This window comes from Cetorhinus maximus, chromosome 11 (assembly GCF_964194155.1).
Source record: "Cetorhinus maximus chromosome 11, sCetMax3.hap1.1, whole genome shotgun sequence".
NCBI lineage: Eukaryota > Metazoa > Chordata > Chondrichthyes > Lamniformes > Cetorhinidae > Cetorhinus > Cetorhinus maximus.
In genome coordinates this window covers 26,779,479-26,797,284 of record NC_135889.1, presented here as the reverse complement: position 1 = coordinate 26,797,284, position 17,806 = coordinate 26,779,479, and the positions used below count along the sequence as shown (strand labels likewise).

Below are 17,806 nucleotides of genomic sequence, written 5' to 3'. Positions count from 1 at the left end.
GGATCTTAAAATGCTTCTACCTTACACACAATCTCCTTTCTCCTTTATATCTTTCTTTTTGAATGTAAATTTTCCATTGTATTACTAGGTTTTTAATTTTACCTCTCCTAACAATAACATCCTTTGATTCCACCAATTTTATTAGTAAGCTGAAAAAAATAAACACATAGCTAGAAGATGCCAAGCAAGGTGCAAGATTTCACCCATTCTTTTGAATGTTTTATTTAAAAATGCAAATTGCCCCCTTGACACTTATGTTTCTTCCCCATGTTTATCTAATTACTATTAATATTAATTTAATATTAATTAGGTTTTCCACACACAGTGGTTGACAGGGCCCTCAACCGTGTCCGGCCCATCTCCCGCGCATCCGCCCTCACGCGACCGCAGAAAATGCAACACCTGCCCCTTCACTTCCTCTCTCCTCACCATCCAAGGGCCCAAACACTCCTTTCAAGTGAAGCAGCATTTCACTTGCACTTCCCTCAACCTAATCTACTGCATTCATTGCTCCCAATGCGGTTTCCTCTACATTGGAGAGACCAAACGCAGACTGGGTGACCGCTTTGCAGAACACCTTCAGTCTGTCCGCAAGCATTACCCAGACCTCCCTGTCGCTTGCCATTTCAACACTCCACCCTGCTCTCATGCCCACATGTCTGTCCTTGGCTTGCTGCATTGCTCCAGTGAAGCCCAACGTAAACTGGAGGAAAGCACCTCATTTTCCGACTAGGCACTTTACAGCCTTCCGGACTGAATATTGAGTTCAACAATTTTAGATCTTGAACTCTCTCCTCCATCCCCACCCCCTTTCCATTTCTTCCCCCTCCTTTTTGTTTTTTTCCAATAATTTATATAGATTTTTCTTTTCCCACCTATTTCCATTATTTTTAAATGTATTTCCACCCATTGTTTATCTCTACCTTTTAGCACTTTTAGTATTCCCCCACCCCCACTAGAGCTATCTGCACCTTATCTGTCCTGCTTTCCACTCTTAATTAGCACATTCCTTTAGATAATATCACCACCTTCAACACCTCTTTGTCCTTTTGTCTGTGACTTCTTTTGGTTATCTCCACCTATTACTGGCTGCTTGTCCCAACAACCACCCCCCACCCCCCACCACCGCCTCCCAAACCAGCTTATATTTCACCCCTTTCCTATTTATAAAAACAAAAAGCTAAAAGCTATTTACTTAGTTCTGTTGAAGGGTCATGAGGACTCAAAACCTCAACTGTGCTCTCCTCTGCCGATGCTGCCAGACCTGCTGAGTTTTTCCAGGTATTTCTGTTTCTGCTTTTGTTTTATCTAATTTCTATTTCAAACCAACTTCTTTCGACACATCAAAGCACCTGGCTTTAATCCAATTAAGACACACATAGACACAGGCCCCACTAAAACTCAATTTAAAAAAAATAATTTCCAATAACATTATAGACATTAATCTCTTCATGACAAGCATGTGGGATTGGGGGTAATATATTGGCATGGATTGAGAATTGGTTAACAGACAGGAAACAGAGTAGGAATAAACGGGTCTTCTTCGAAGTGGCAGGCGGTGACTAATGGGATACTGCAGGGATCAGTGCTTGGGCACCAGCTATTCAGAATATATATCAATGATTTCAAAGTTTGTTGATGACATAAAACTAGGTGGAATGTGAGTGGTGAAGAGGATGTTAAGAGGCTTCAAGGCGATTTAGGCAAGCTGAGTGAGTGGGCAAATATATAGCAGATGCAGTATAGCGTGGAGATGTGTGAAGTCATCCACTTTGGTAGGAACAACAGAATGGCAGAGCATTATTCAAATAGTGATAAGATTAGGAAATGCACAAAGGATACAAAGCCTAGCTTGTCCAATCTTTCCTCATAAGACAACCCTCCCATTCCTGATATTACTTTAGTAAACCTCTTAACTGCTTCTAACACATTTACATCCTTCCTTAAATAAGGAGACCAATACTGTACACAATACTCCAGGTCTGGTCTCACCATGCCCTGTACAACTGAAGCATAAACTCCCTACTTTTGTATTCAATTCCCCTCACAATAAACAATAACATTCTATTAGCTTTCCTAATTACCTGCGTACTAGCCTTTTGTGATTCATGCACTGGGGCAACCAGATCCCTCTGAATCTCAGAGATCTACAATCTCTCATCATTTAGACAATACGCTTCTTTTTAATTTCCAACACTGGTATCCACCCGATAATGTAGAACATTGTCCAGGTATGTCCTGTCCACAAAAAGCACGAAAAATCCAATCCGGTCAATTACCACCAATCAGTTTGTGTGTGAGGACACTTGTTGATCTGTGCAAGTGGCCTCAAGATGGTGAGGTCAGCCATCTGGAGGCAGTCTCCAGAGGAGATGAGGCCAGATGGAGATGTGAAAGTTTACTCTCAATCATCAGGACAGCCTTAACCTTCTCAGTTCTAGTTTCAAAGTTTTAGCATAATTGTATTCTCTCATATCTACTACCATGTATTTAAATCGCTATTTTGAAAGATAATGGGGGCAGACTAAAAACTTTGAGCTGCTCAGCTTTGATCATCACATTTCAAGAATCACAGAATAGTTTTTTTTAAGTCACCGTAATCCCAGAGGACCATAGGCTGCTCTCTCATTAAAGAGAGACGACTGGTGGAGAGTTTAACTGGAGGATCACCACACCTCAGGCGCGGGGTGAGATTGAGAATCAATGAATGAATGGATGAACTCAGCCAGTACAGGAATTGAACCGCACTGTTGGTGTCACTCTGCATCACAAACCAGCCGTCTAGCCAACTGAGCTAACCGACCCCCTAAAACTAGGAGGGCTTCCTTTGAGCCCCAGGAGGCTACCATTTGTCCTGTTGTCTCCATGCTGGCTCTCTTGCAAGAACAATTCACCAAGTGCCACTCCTCTGTCTTTTCCCTATTGCTCTGCAATTTATTTTCTTTTCAGGTACCAAACCTTTTTGAATGCCATGATTGAATCTGCCTCCAACCACACTCTCAGACAGTGCATTCGAGATTGTAAGCACTCGCTATGTAAATAAGGTTTCCTCATGTCAACATTGCTGTGGTGCTCAGAACCGGATGTAATATTGCAGTTGAGGCCAAACCAATATTTATACAGGTTTATCATATCTAAAACAAAAATAGCTGGGAAAATTCAGCAGGTCTGGCAGCATTTGCGGAGAGGAGCACGGTTAGCGTTTCGAGTCCGAATGACCCTTCAACTGTTGAAGGGTCATTCAGACTCGAAACGTTAACTGTGCTCCTCTCCGCGGATGCTGCCAGACTTGCTGAGTTTTTCCAGGTATTTTTGTTTTTGTTTTGGATTTCCAGCATCCGCAGTTTTTTGCTTTTATCATAGCGTCCTTGCTTTTGTACACAATGCCCCTAGTTATAAAGTCCAGGATCCTAATAACTTTATTAACCACATTCTCAACTTGTCCTGCCACCTTCAATGAGTTGTGCACATGTACCCCTACGTCCCTCTAATCCTGTACCCTCTTTAGAATTGTGCCTTTATTTTAAATTGCTACTCCATGTTCTTCCTATCATAATGGGCGGAGTCGTCCCAAGTTGCACTAAGTGCGGTTAGCAGGCGAGAAAAAGAACGTTCTACCCACTGGCCGCAATGGCGGCTTTTCACGCCGTATCATCCCAATTCTGCCTCATTAATCATGCATTCTCGGAAACCATGTCGTTTCGCTGACGGGCAAGCCTCCAATTCGCCTGCCATGCTGTCACCTCGCCACTTCTTCACAATGGGCGCCATATGTAAAGTGCAGCCCAGGACGGCTGTACAGAAGGCGTGGCCCCAAAAGGCAAGAAGATTGCAACTCCCCGATTCAGTGATGCATCCCTGGGACGCCGTCTGGACACGACTGGAGCCTGCCATGATGTGGCCGCAGAAGGCCAATCAGTGTCACCTCTCCAGCTTGGCAGAGGTGGTCAGTGCCAACGCCACACAGAAGGGGTCAGCCATCCAATGCAGAAAACGGATGAATGTTGAATGTAAGGCAACCATCTCATCACTCTAAATTCTCACACTCACTGGCATCTCACTCATTGCCAGCTCAAGGGACATCGCCACTCACTCACTCTCACACAAACTTTCACATCTCCATCTGGCCTCATCTCCTCTGGAGGCTGCCTCCTCAGCCCTCACCATCTTGAGCCCACTTGCGCAAATCAATAAGTGTCCTCACACACATCCTGGGATCGTCCCCTTCCCAGTACAGCCCTAACCCGGCAGCCTCAGGCCACTTCTCCTCCTTCCCCAAGCAAACCCGAGTCCTGTAGCCATTGAAAAGTCACCCCTGCCTTACAGTTGGTCTCAAAAGTAGAGACCTGCCCACGAGCCCCCCCGTAAAAGTGATGCTGCGCTGCCTGTGAAGCCTGGCGCTGTTGACCACGAGTGCTGCCCAAAGCAAGGAAGGCAAACCTCAAAGTACCGAGCAAAGTGCAGCTCGCACATGTTCAGTTGTGAAACAGGTCAAATGTGCTTGGGTGATCCAGTGTCGGGGAATGATTTCGGCGAGCTGGGCCTATAGTGATATGCAAATGTATTACAATGAAGTTCCCAATGTCCGAGGGCAGGAAATGCAACCCACCATTGACAGGCAAAATGGACAATTGCAAACCGGTTTCATAACGTTGTAAAACTGATTTTTGGCCTTCTCACCGTATTGCCCACTCACATTACCAAACACACCCGATGTCAGCAGGCACAGAAAATTCTGCCCAATGAATCACTTCATCACTTCGCACTTCCCTGCATTAAGTTTCATCTGCGCATTCCGACAACCTGTCCTTTTAAAGTTTAACACTATTTTCCTCATAGTTCACAATACTTCCAAGTTCTCTGTCATCCACAAATTTGAAATTGTGTCCTGTACACCAAGGTCTAGGTCATTAACATATACCAAGAAGAGCAAGGACCCCAACACTGGCCTCTGGGGAACTCTACTACAAACCTTCCTCCAGTCTAAAAAACAAATGTTCACCACTACTTTCTGAGAGTCATAGAGGTCTGCAGCACAGAAAAAGGCCCTTCGGCGCATCGAGCCTGCGCCAGTCAAACAAGTGCCTAACTATTCTAATCCCATTTTCCAGCACTAGGCCCATAGCCTTGTACACCATGGCATTGCAAGTGCACATCCAAATACTTCTTAAATGTTATGAGGGTTTCTGCCTCTACCACCCTTCCCAGTGAGTTCCAGATTCCCAACACCCTCTGGGTAAAAGAATTCTTTCTCGCATCCCCTCTAAACCTCCTGCCCCTTACCTTAAATCTACGCCCCCTGGTTATTGATCCCTCCACCAAGGGGAAAAGTTCCTTCCTGTCTACCCTATCTATGCCCCTCATAATTTTATACACCTCGATCATGTCTCCCCTGAATCTCTTCTGCTCCAGGGAAAATAACCCCAGTCTATCCAATCTCTCCTCATACCTAAAACTCTCCAGCCCAGGCAACATCTTGGTAAATCTCCTTTGCACTCTCTCTAGTGCAATCACATCCTTCTTATAATGGATTCCAGAATTGCACACAATACTCTAGCTGTGGCCTAACCAGCATTTTATACAGTTCCAGCATAAACTCCCTGCTCTTATATTCTATGCCTCGGCCAATAAAGGCAAGTATCCCATTTGCCTTCTTTAACCATCTTATCTACCTGTCACGCTACCTTAAGGGACCGGTGGACATGTACACCAAGGTCCCTCTGATCCTCGGTACTTTCCAAGGTCCTACCATTCATCATATACTCCTGTGCATTGTTTGTCCTGCCCAAGTGCATCAGCTCACACTTATCCGGATTAAATTCCATTTGCCACTGATCAGTCCATCTGACCAGCCTGTCTATATCCTCCTGTAATCCAAGGCTATGCTCCTCACTATTTACCGCCCCACCAATTTTCGTGTCATCCGCGAACTTACTGATCAACCCTCCTACATTCAAGTCTAAATCATTTATATATACCACAAACAGCAAGGGACCCAACACCGATTCCTGTGCAACCCCACTGGACACAGGCATCCAGTCACAAAAACACCCCTCGACCATCACCCTCTGCTTCCTGCCATTCAGCCAATTCTGGATCCAATTTGCCAAATTGCCTTGGATCCCATGGGTTCTTACCTTCGTTATCAGTCTCCCATGCAGGACCTTATCAAAAGCCTTGCTGAAGTCCAAGCAGACTCACCTACACACCTGGTCACCTCTTCGAAAAATTCAATCAAATTGGTCAGACACGACCTCCCCTTAACAAAACCATGCTGACTGTCCTTGATTAATCCCTGCCTCTCCAAGTGTAGGTTAATTCTGTCCCTCGGCATTGCTTCCAATAGTTTCCCCACCAGAGGTTAGACTGACTGGCCTGTAGTTCCCTGGTTTATCCCTTCCTCCCTTCTCTGTTTCCTGTCATTCAGTCAATTTCATATACATGCTGCCATTGCCCCATTTATTCCATGGGCTTCAACTTTGCTGCATGACCTTTTTTATCATGACCTGGGCAGATCTTTCTTGGTAAAGACAAATGCAAACTATTCATTTACTACCTCAGCCATGGCCCCTTCATAAATCCCCTTCTCAATCCCTAATCGACCCCTCTCCTCCTTTTACCACCCTTTAACTGTTTATATGCGTATAGAAGATTTTTGGATTCTGTTTTAAGCCAGTCTCTTCTCATATCCTGTCTTTGCTTCTCTTATTTGCTTTTTCAATTTCCCTCTGCACCTATATTGAGTCTGATTCTCAGTTGTATCATCCATTGTCACATTATCCATCTGTCATATGTACCCTTTTACAGCTTCATTTTACTCTCTAACCTGTTCATCATCCAGGGAGCTCTGGATTTGTTTGCTCTTTTCCCCTCGCAGGAATATACTTTGAACTCTTTCTTCTTTAAAAGCAGTCCATTGTTCAGTTACAAATTTGCCTGCCAATCTTCGCTTCCAATTTATCTGGGCCAGATTCATTCTCACCCCATTGAAGTTGGCTCTTCTCCAATTAACTATTGGAGGAGAGGATTCCTCTTGTCCATTTCAATAGCCAACCTAAACCTTATGATGCAATGAGCACCATCCCCTAAATTGTTCCACTATTGACACTTATTATCCCCGTTTATTATATTATTATTCCCAGTTCCCCATTATAACTACTAAATAATTCTCACACTTCTCTAAGTTCCTTGCAAATATGTTCCCCTACATCTTTCCCATTAGTTGATGGCCTACAGGCTATACCCAGCAATGTAACTGCACCTTTTTACTTCCTCAGCTCTTGCCAAATAGGTTCTGCCCTTGACCGCTCTGCAACATCCTCTCTCTCCAGCACTACTTTATCAATACTGCCACCCTTCCTCCTTTCCTTCCTTACCTATCTTTCCTGAACACTCTGGCCTGGATTTTCTCCATTTGTGTCAGAACAGAAGTGGCAGTGGGGGCACTCAAAAATGGCAAGGAAGACGCGATTCCCACCCCCATTTCCGGTGCCCCAAATTTTCTCTGGCAATGGATAAGGTCATGGGTAGTGAGCCTGTGCTTCCAATCCGAACGGCTCCACTGAGGGGTAGGCATCTCCTATCCGCCCACAATTTTGGTGGAGTTGGACCAGCTTCTCCATGACTTGTCCTTCATGGATCCCTGATGCGTCCTGAACTATAGATTCGGGAACCTTTTGAAAGGCATGGGCAAAAGCTTTTACCCACACCCCCCCATTCCAATTCATGCCCCCCATCCACCTCCAATCCATTGTGTCAACTCTTAGCACTTCTATGTCCATTCACCCATTTACACTCTGTACAGAGCCAATGAACCCAATAGTAACAATGACACATGTAGAACTGCTGACAAAATGCCCATTCACAATTTTCTTTAAAAAAAAACTGCTGTTGCTACAACCCTTTAAAATTGTCAATCAACCAGGCCTCTAAGGTATCAATAACAGAAGCTATGAGCATTTGACAACTCTATTTTATGCAAATAAACATTGAGGCACTGAAAAAAGAGATCGCAGAAAAAAAGCTTATTTTCACATTATAAAGCTGTCAATCTTCTCTCCTGCATCAACAAACTCACTCAAGTAATCCTTTTATGGGAGTCTGGGCTCCCAGTCAAGTGATCTGAGATTCTCATTGATTACATGTAGTTCAGTTCCAAATATAATACTGAAGTAGTCCATGCCCACACACAGCATGACCTGAACAAATTTCAGACTTCGCCTGGTAAGTCACCAGTGCAGTGTGTACCATCTGGAAAATGCACTATAACAATGTGCCAAGGTTTCTTTGACAGCACTTTCCAAATCCACAACCTGAAATACCAAGTACGACCAGGGCAGCAGACACATGGGAACACCGCCACATACAAATTCCCCAAGCCACATATCACCCTGACTTGAAAAAATATCGCCGGCCTTCGTTGTCACTGGGTTGAAATCTTGGTACTCCCTACGTGACAGCATGATAGGTGTGCCCACACCACACAGACTACAGAAGTTCAAGAAAGTGCTTCACTATCACATTCAAGGGCAATTAGGGATGGGGAAGATCGCCTTGCTAGCAACACCTATATCCCATGAATAAACAAAACAAAAATTATGTATTGCTGCTATAATGTGAGGTGACTTTATTGAAACATACAAAATCCTGAGGGGACTTGATAGGGTCAATACCCAGAGCATGTTTCCTCTTGTTGGGAGGTCTAAAACTGGGGAACATAATTTTAAAGTAAGAGGTTCCCTTTTAAGACAGAGGTGTGAAAAAACATTCTCCCAAAGGGTCATTGGAGTGTGGAATTCTCTTTGCCAGAAAGTAGTGGAAGCTGGTTCATTGAATTAGCATAAATAGATAGAAATAGACAAATTTTTGTTGGGCAAGGGAGTAAAAGGTTATGGGCAGCAGACAGGAAAGTGGAGCTGAGACAGATCAGATATGATCTCATTGAATGGTGGAGCAGGCTCACAGGGCCAAAAGGCCAACTCACATGCTCCTATGTTCCTAAGCCGGCTGCTAATGTTGAGTCCAGTTTGCAAAGTAAACAACATGAAATGCAGAATATTATCAGTTTTAGCACTATGGAATACTTCCATTTCAACAGGTTCCACAATATACGACAATAGCTACTTTGCAAAACCATTTAGGAACTGCTGTTGAATTTATGCTAGGAACATGGGAGATTTGCGACCTCTATTGAGATAATCCAAGTGCAGCAACATAGTGTTCTGAGGGCCAACATGGTCAGGTATCTTTGAGATGAGAGAAATTAAGTAGAGGACAGTCTTAAGGCATAAAATCCTGCCAAAGGAATAAGCCAGCACAAGAAAGAGTGTTATATTACTCATTGTTTCAAGCACATCCTCTCACAATGTACAATCGATTCTATTATTGCCTCCACTTCACTGATGTAATTTGGTAAGGCGTTGCATTGCATAAATACCTCTCACTTCTCAAAGAAACGAAGCAAAATTCCATAACCATCTATCTATCCCTACAATGGATATGGCTGTGATGCCAGAGAAGAGGACGATTCCAAATGTCACAACCCTGTTCAAAAATTTAAGAGAAATAAAGCAGATGGCTACAGGCCAATCGCTAATGCCAGTGATGGGGAAACTGTCACAGATCATAATCAGAGATAAAATGAATAACATTCAACAAGGATTTGCTAAAGGCAAACTGTGTCTGACAACGGTGATTGAGTTCTACAATTAAATAATGAAGAGAGTTGAAGAGGTGTATAAGGCTTTCAGGAGATGTTTGATAAAGTGCCAGATTATAAATTTGTAGGTAAAATTGAGGCCCGTGGCACTAAAGGAGCAGTAGTGGTAGAGAATATGGCTAGAAGACAGAAAAGAGAGAATATTGATGAATGCTTACCAGAATGGTGAAAAATATACCATGCTGTCCACATGGGTCACTATTAGGAATACAGTTCTTATTTATGTCATTGATTTGGATATGGTGGTGGAAATTAACTTACAATTTGAAGGTGACGCAAAGCTTGAAAGCTCCAAGCAGGGAGAACAGTGGCAGGTATCAGGGAGGCATGCACAAACTTGGTATAAATGGGTCTTTTTCCAGGCAGCAGGATGTGACGAGTGGTGTGCCACAGGGATCAGTGCTGGGGCCTCAGCTTTTTACAATTTACATAATGACTTGGATGAAGGGACCGAAGGAATAGCGGTTAAATTTGCTAACAACACAAAGATAGGTAGGAAAGTAAATTGTGAAGAGGGTATCAGTGGTTGTGAAAGGTGTCAGTTTCAGATCCTGTACTCAGGGTGGTAGCAGCCATGTTGCCATGCAGGAGTCTCAGGACGGTGACAAACTTCAATGGGCAACCAAACTGTTGGAGGACGATCCATAGAGCTTCACAATTTAAAAAAATCAAATGCCTTTGTCAGGTTGATGAAGGCGAGGAACAATTCTTGGTTTTGCTCCCGACATTTTTCCTCGATCTGTCTAGCCACAAAGACCATGTCCACAGTACCCCAGGATGGTCAGAAGCCACACTGGGTTTCCGGGAGGATCCCTCAGCGACCGGATGAAGGCGGTTCAAGAGAATACAGGCCAGGTTCTTACTCGCAATGGACAGGAGGGAAATTCCCCTGTAGTTTTCACAATCAGATTTGTCCCCCTTCTTGTGGATAGTAATGATGGTCATGTTCTTGAGATCCCGGGGGATGTCCTCTTCGTCCCAGAGGCGGAGGATGAACTAGTGGAGTCGTGACATGAGCTGATAGCTGCCAGCTTGGTGGACCTCTGCGGTATACTGTCTGGCTCACAAGCTTTGCTGGTTTTCATCTGTTGGATGGCCCGCTTAAGCTCAACGATGGTTGGTGAATTGCCGAGGGAATCCTCCACAGGGTGTTGTAGGGAAGCTTGGAGGGTCTCCTCCAATACGCTGGAGTCCCGACTGAGGAGCAGATCAAAACACGCCTTCCAACGCTGACAAATGGCGTCGTCGTCCTTGAGGAGCCAGGAGCCTTGGTAGCCTGGAAGAAGTTGCAAAAGTCGAGCTGGTCGGCGTAGGCCTGATTTCGTGCGCCTTCTCCGCCCACCATTTATTCATCATGTTCTGAATGCGTCACTGGACCTCAGCCTTCAGTTGATGGTACACTGCCATCATTCGCTGGGTACGTGGAGACTTTGCTAGGCAATGAAGGCTGCTCACTTCCGCTTGAGGAGATCGCAGATTGCTGTGTCATCGGCGTCAAACCAGTCCTGGCTCGGTCATGACACAAGCCTGATAGGCTGTGCGCAGGTATCTAGGATAGTAGACTTGAATGGCTCCCAGCATGCCTGGATGGAAATGGCATCAGTGGTGCGCGTTTGCTCTAGTGCACTGTGCAACTGGGCATGGAACTCTTCACTGTCCTTCAATGTCACAACGTTCAGCTTTCTCCGCATGGCTTTTTGGGTCCTTGATGTCTTGGTGCCAGGCAAATGTTCATCACAGAGCGCACAAGTCGATAGTCTGTCCAGTGTTATTCAGAACCCTTCATGGCCCTCGTGACAGGCATGTCTCTCAGGTCTCTGCCTCGGACAATGGTGTAGTCCAGGAAATACCAATGTCTGGACCTCAGTAAATTGTGAAGAGGACTTAAGGAGGCTGCGAAGTAACATAGATAGGTTAAGTGAGTGGGCAAAGATCTGGCAAATGGAGTATAATGTGGGCAAATGCGAAATTGTTCATTTTGGCAGGAAGAATAAAAAAGTTTATTATCTAAATGATGAGAGGTTGCAGGCCTCTGAGATTCAGTGGGATCTGGGTGTCCTAGTGCATGAATCACAAAAGGCTAGTATGCAGGTACAGCAAGTAATTAGGAAAGCGAATAGAATGTTACCATTTATTGTGAGGGGAATGGATTACAAAAGTAGGGAGTTTATGCTTCAGTTGTAAAGGGCATTGATGCAACCACATCTGGAGTATTGTGTACAGTACTGGTCTCCTTATTTAAAGATGTAAATGCTTTAGAAGCAGTTCAGAGAAGGTTTGCTAGACTAATACCAGGAATGGGCAGGTTGTCTGTTGAGGAAAGGTTAGACAGTTTAAGCTTGTATCCATTGGATACAGAGGAAATTTAATAGAAACCTTTAATATCCTCAGGGTCTTGACAGGGTGGATACAGAGAGGGCGCTTCCTCTTGTGGGAGAATCTAGAGCGAGGGGTCATTGTTTAATAATAAGGGGTCGCCCATTTAAACCAGAGATGAGGAGAACTTATTTTCTCTCAGAGGGTTGAGAGTCTTTGGAACTCTCTTCCTCAAAAGGCGGTGGAAGCAGACTCTTTGAATATTTTTAAGGTAGAGCAAGATGGATTCTTGACTAACAATAGGGGTGAAAGGTTATCGGGGGGTAGGCATGAATCACAAAATCACACAGTGCAGAAGAGGCCCTTCGGCCCATCGAATCTGCACTGACCTACCTACTTAATCCCATTTACCAGCACTTGGCCCATAGCCTTGAATGTTATGACGTGCCAAGTGCTCAACCAGGTACTTTTTAAAGGATGTGAGGCAACCCGCCACCACCACCATCCCAGGCAGTGCATTCCAGACCGTCACCACCCTCTGGGTAAAAAAGATTTTCCTCACATCCCCTCTAAACCTCCTGCCCCTCACCTTGAACTTATGTCCGCTCGTGACTGACCCTTCAACTAAGGGGAACAGCTGCTCCCTATCCATCCTGTCCATGCCCCTCATAATCTTGTACACTTCGATCAGGTCGCCCCCTCAGTCTTCTCTGTTCCAACAAAAACAACCCAAGTCGATCCAACCTCTCTTCATAACTTAAATGTTTCATCCCAGGTAACATCCTGGTGAATTTCCTCTGCAACCCCTCCAGTGGAATCACATCCTTCCAATAATGTGGCGACCAGAACTGCACACAGTACTCCAGCTGTGGCCTCACCAACATTCTATACAACTCCAACATGACCTCCCTACTTTTGTAATCTATGCCTCGATTGATAAAGGCAAGTGTCCTATATGCCTTCTTCACCACCCCACTAATATGCTCCTCCGCCTGCAGAGATCTATGGACATACATGCCAAGGTCCCTTTGATCCTCAAAACTTCCCAGTGTCATGCCGTTCATTGAATACTTCCTTGTCAAATTACTCCTTCCAAAGCGTATCACCTCACATTTTTCAGGGTTAAATTCCATCTGCCACTTATTTGCCCATTTGACCATCCTGTCTATATCTTCCTGTAGCCCAAGACACTCAACCTCACTGTTAACTACCCGGCCAATCTTTGTGTCATCCGCAAACTTACTAATCCTACCCCCCACATAGTCATCTATGTCATTTATATAAATGACAAATAATAGGGGACCAAGCACAGATCCCTGTGGTACGCCACTGGACACTGGCTTCCATTCACTAAAGCATCCTTCTGTCATCACCCTCTGTCTCTTACAACTAAGCCAATTTTGAATCCACCTTATCAAATTACCCTGTATCCCATGTGCATATGCCTTCTTTATAAGTCTCCCATGTGGGACCTTGTCAAAGGCTTTGCTGAAATCCATATAAACTACATCAACTGCACTACCCTCATCTACACACCTGGTCACCTCTTCAAAAAATTCAATCAAATTTGTTAGGCATGACTTCCCTCTGACAAAGCCATGCTGCCTATCCCTGATCAAACCTTGCCTCTCCAAGTGGAGATAGATTCTCTCCTTCAGAATTTTCTCCAATAGTTTCCCTACCACTGACGTGAGACTCACTGGTCTGTAGTTCCCTGGCTTATCTCTACAACCCTTCTTAAATAGAGGCACCACATTAGCTGTTCTCCAGTCCTCTGGCACCTCCCCTGAGGCCAGGGAGGAATTAAAAATTTGGATCAGAGCCCCTGCCATCTCCTCCCTTGCCTCCCTCAGCAGTCTGGGACACAAATCATCTGGACCTGGAGATTTGTCCACTTTTAAGCCTGCCAACACCTTCAATACCTTGCCACTCCCTATATCAATTTTCTCAAGAACCTCGCAGTCCCTCTCTCCGAGTTCCATACCTTCATCCTCATTCTCTTGGGTGAAGACGAATGTGAAGTATTCGTTCAACACTCTATCGATGTCCTCTGGCTCCACACATAGATTGCCCCCTTGGTCCCTAATGGGCCCTACTCTTTCCCTGGTTATCCTCTTCTCATTGATATACTTTTGGAATATCTTGGGATTTTCCCTACTTTTACCAGCCAGAGCTTTCTCATAGCCAGTCTTTGCTCTCCTAACTGCTTTCTTAAGCTCCACCCTGCACTTTCTGCACTCCACTAATGCCTGCGCTGATTTGCTTCCCTTGTACCTGCTAAAAGCCTCTCTTTTCCTTCTCATCGAATCCTGAATATCTCTGGTCATCCATTGATCTCTGGGCTCGTTACTCCTTCCTATAACCCTAGAGGGAACATGTTGAGCCTGTACCCTCCCCATTTCCTTTTTGAATGCCCCCCCACTGCTCTTCTGTAGATTTCTCGACAAGTAGCTGTTCCCAGTCTACCTTGGCCAGATCCTGCCTTATTTTACTAAAATCTGTTCTCCCCCAATCCGAAACATTTTTTTGCAACTTGTCTATTTCTTTGAACTATAACAATCTTAAATTGTCCCATGTTGTGGTCGCTATCACTAAAATGCTCCCCCACCACCACCTCAGCCACCTGTCCGGCATCATTCCCCAGAATTAGGTCCAGCACTGCGCCGTCCCTTGTTGGACCCTCTACATATTGACCTAAAAAGTTCTCCTGTACACATTTCAAGAAATCCACTCCATCCAAGGCCTTAACACTATGTCTATCCCAATTAATTTTGGGAAAGTTGAAATCACCTAATATAATTACCTTATTGTTATTGTTTTTACACACCTCCGCAAATTGGGCACAGATTTGCTCCTCAATTTCCCCCTGACTATCTGGGGGTCCATAATAAACACCTAACAATGTTGTTGCCTCTTTTTTATTCCTAAGCTCTACCCACAAAGCTTCATTCGATGCCCCCTCCAAGTTATCACCTTTCCTTACTGCAGTAACTGACTCCTTAACTAATAATGCAATACTTCCTCCTCTTTTACCCCCTCCCCTGTCTCGCCTGAAGATTCTATATCCTGGAATGTTCAGCTGCCAATCCTGCCCCTCCCTCAACCACATATCAGTGATGGCTACCATATCACAATTCCACGTGTCAATTCTCACCCTTAACTCATCCATTTTACCTGTGGGGTTGAGGTTACATTCAGATCAGCTATGATCTTATTGAATGGCGGAGCAGGCTCAAGGGGCCAAGTTCCTAATTCATATGCTTGTATGTTCATATATAACTGTTAACTTCAGAGTTTGTAGATGACACAAAGCTTGGAAATAAAGCAAGCAGGGAGAAAAGTGGCAGGCGTCAGGAGGACATGCAGAAACTGTTGAAATGGGCACACCATGGCAGATGAAAGTTAATGCAGGGAATTGTTAAATGGTGCATTTAGCAAAGAAAATTGAGAAGATGAAATATAAATTAAATGGTACAATTTTAAAGTGAGCAAGAATAGAGTGAGCAGGGGATTTCAAAACAAAAAAAGAAATGTCAAATTGATAGGACTATTAAAAAGAATACAGTTTCCTTGGCTTTATAAATAGAGGCATGACATACAAAAACAAGCAAGTCGTGCTGAGTCTTTATAACTCAGTGTAGAGTTGTGTATTCAATTCCGGGCACCACATTTATGAAATAATGTCAAGGCCTTAGAGAAAGTGCAGGAGATTTACCAGGATGATAGCAAGGATGAGGCACTTTCAGTTTTGTGGACACTAGAAAAGTTGGAATTGTTATCCTTAGAACAGAGAAGGTTAAGGGGAGATTTAATAAAGATGTTCAAAACTATGAAGGGCTTGTTAGAGTGGATAAGGAGAAACTACACTGGCAAGAGAGTTGACATCCAGAAGGCACAGATTTAAAACAAATGGCAAAAAATCCAAAGGGTACATGGGAAGAAATTATTTTAGGCACTAGTTGTTATGATTTGAAATGCACTTCTTGAAAGGGTGGTGGAAGCAGGTTCAATAATAGCTTTCAAATGTAGGTCCCTTACAGTCCAAAACAGGAGAGTTTATCATAGAGAACAAGGAAATGTACTTTTCGGGGTCGCAGGTGGTGACTAGCAAGGTACCACAGGGATCAATGCTTGGGCCCCAGCTATTCACAATATATCTCAATGATTTGGCTGAATGAACCAAATGTAATATTTCCAAGTTTGTTGACGACACAAAGCTAGGTGGGAATGTGAATGGTGAGAGGATGTTAAAAGGCTTCAAGGCGATTTAGACAAGTTGAGTAAGTGAGAGCAAATACATGGCAGATGCAGTACAACATGGATAAGTGTGAGCTTATCCACTTTGGTAAGAAAAACAGAATGGCAGAGTATTATTTAAATGGTGGGAAATGTTGATGTACAAAGGATCCTTGTACACCAGTCACTGAAAGCAAGCATGCAGATGCAGCAAGCAGTTCGGAAGGCAAATGGTATGTTGGCCTTCACTGCAGGAGGATTTGACTGCAGGTGCAGGAATGTCTTGCTTGGTGAGACCACACCTGGAGTATTGCGTGCAGTTTTGGTCTCCTTGCCTAAGAAAGGATATACTTGCCATAAAGAGATTGCAGCGAAGGTTCACCAGACTAATTCCTGGAATTATCCTATGAGGAGAGATTGGTTCGACTAAGCCTGCATTCACTGGAGTTTAGAGGGTGAGAGGGGATCTCATTGAAACGTATAAAATTCTAACAGGGCAGGACAGATGATATGCAGGATGGTGTTTCCTCTGGCTGGAGGGTCTAGAACAAGGGTCACAGTCTCAGGATACGGGCTAGGCCATTTCGGCATGAGGAGAAATTCCTTCACTCAGAGGGTGGTGAGCCTGTGGAATTCTCTACCACAGAAGGCTGTGGAGGCCAAGTCACTAAATATATTTAGGAAGGAAATATGGATTTCCAGTCTCTAAAGGCATCAAAGGGTATGAGGAGAGAGCGGGAGTATGGCGGTGAGATAGAGGATCAGCCATAATCATATTGAATGGCGGAGCAGGCTCGAAGGGCCGAATGACCTAATCCTCCTATTTTCAATGTTTCTATGTATATAATTGGATATACACATGAAAATATAAAAAAACACAGGGCTATAGGAAAGGGCAGGGCATGGAACTAATTGGATACACAGACACTGTGGGCCAAATGGCCTCCTCCTATGCTGGATTCTGTCATGATTCTATGATCTCCATTGTTCAACATCATCCTGACTGCCACCAAACGTAATCCCTCCCTCAATCCCAGAACACAGGAACAATGAAATAATTTGATCATCTGAGTGTACGAGGATCCCTCAAATCTGTGTTATTCACATATCTTTCTTTTAACAATTACACTGTTGACTTTTTCTAGCAACTTGTTCTACACCAAAAATAATCCTCTCAGCTTCAGACATAAAATTAATGTGGTTTTGAGGGAACATTTTCAACCCATTTTATGTCACTGTTCCACATTTAAAAGGAACAATTTGGTTTCCATTATTGAGCTGGAACTTGAATGTACTTAAGGTTTTTGCTCCACTACCCTGTACGAAAAACCACTCAAAGCAGTCTTTACTCTTTGCATGAAAATGGTCTTCCTGAAACTGAATTGCCCATCCATTTTAGTCTATCCCTTATTCTAACACTTTGTCTTATCCTTGAAACAGTGCTCAGAACATTTAGAATGTTTAATGTCTTGTCCAGCTCTATAAGTTATTACATCCAATTAATACATGATGATATTAAACTTGTGGCCTCTACCT

General features: G+C 44.0%; 1 protein-coding gene across 2 annotated transcripts in view; it reads right to left on the bottom strand.

The window, feature by feature from the left end:
* cops8 (COP9 signalosome subunit 8) overlaps positions 1-17,806 on the bottom strand; it is a 91,691-nt gene that overhangs the window by 66,928 nt on the left and 6,957 nt on the right. The gene's annotated exons all lie outside the window — the stretch shown is intronic.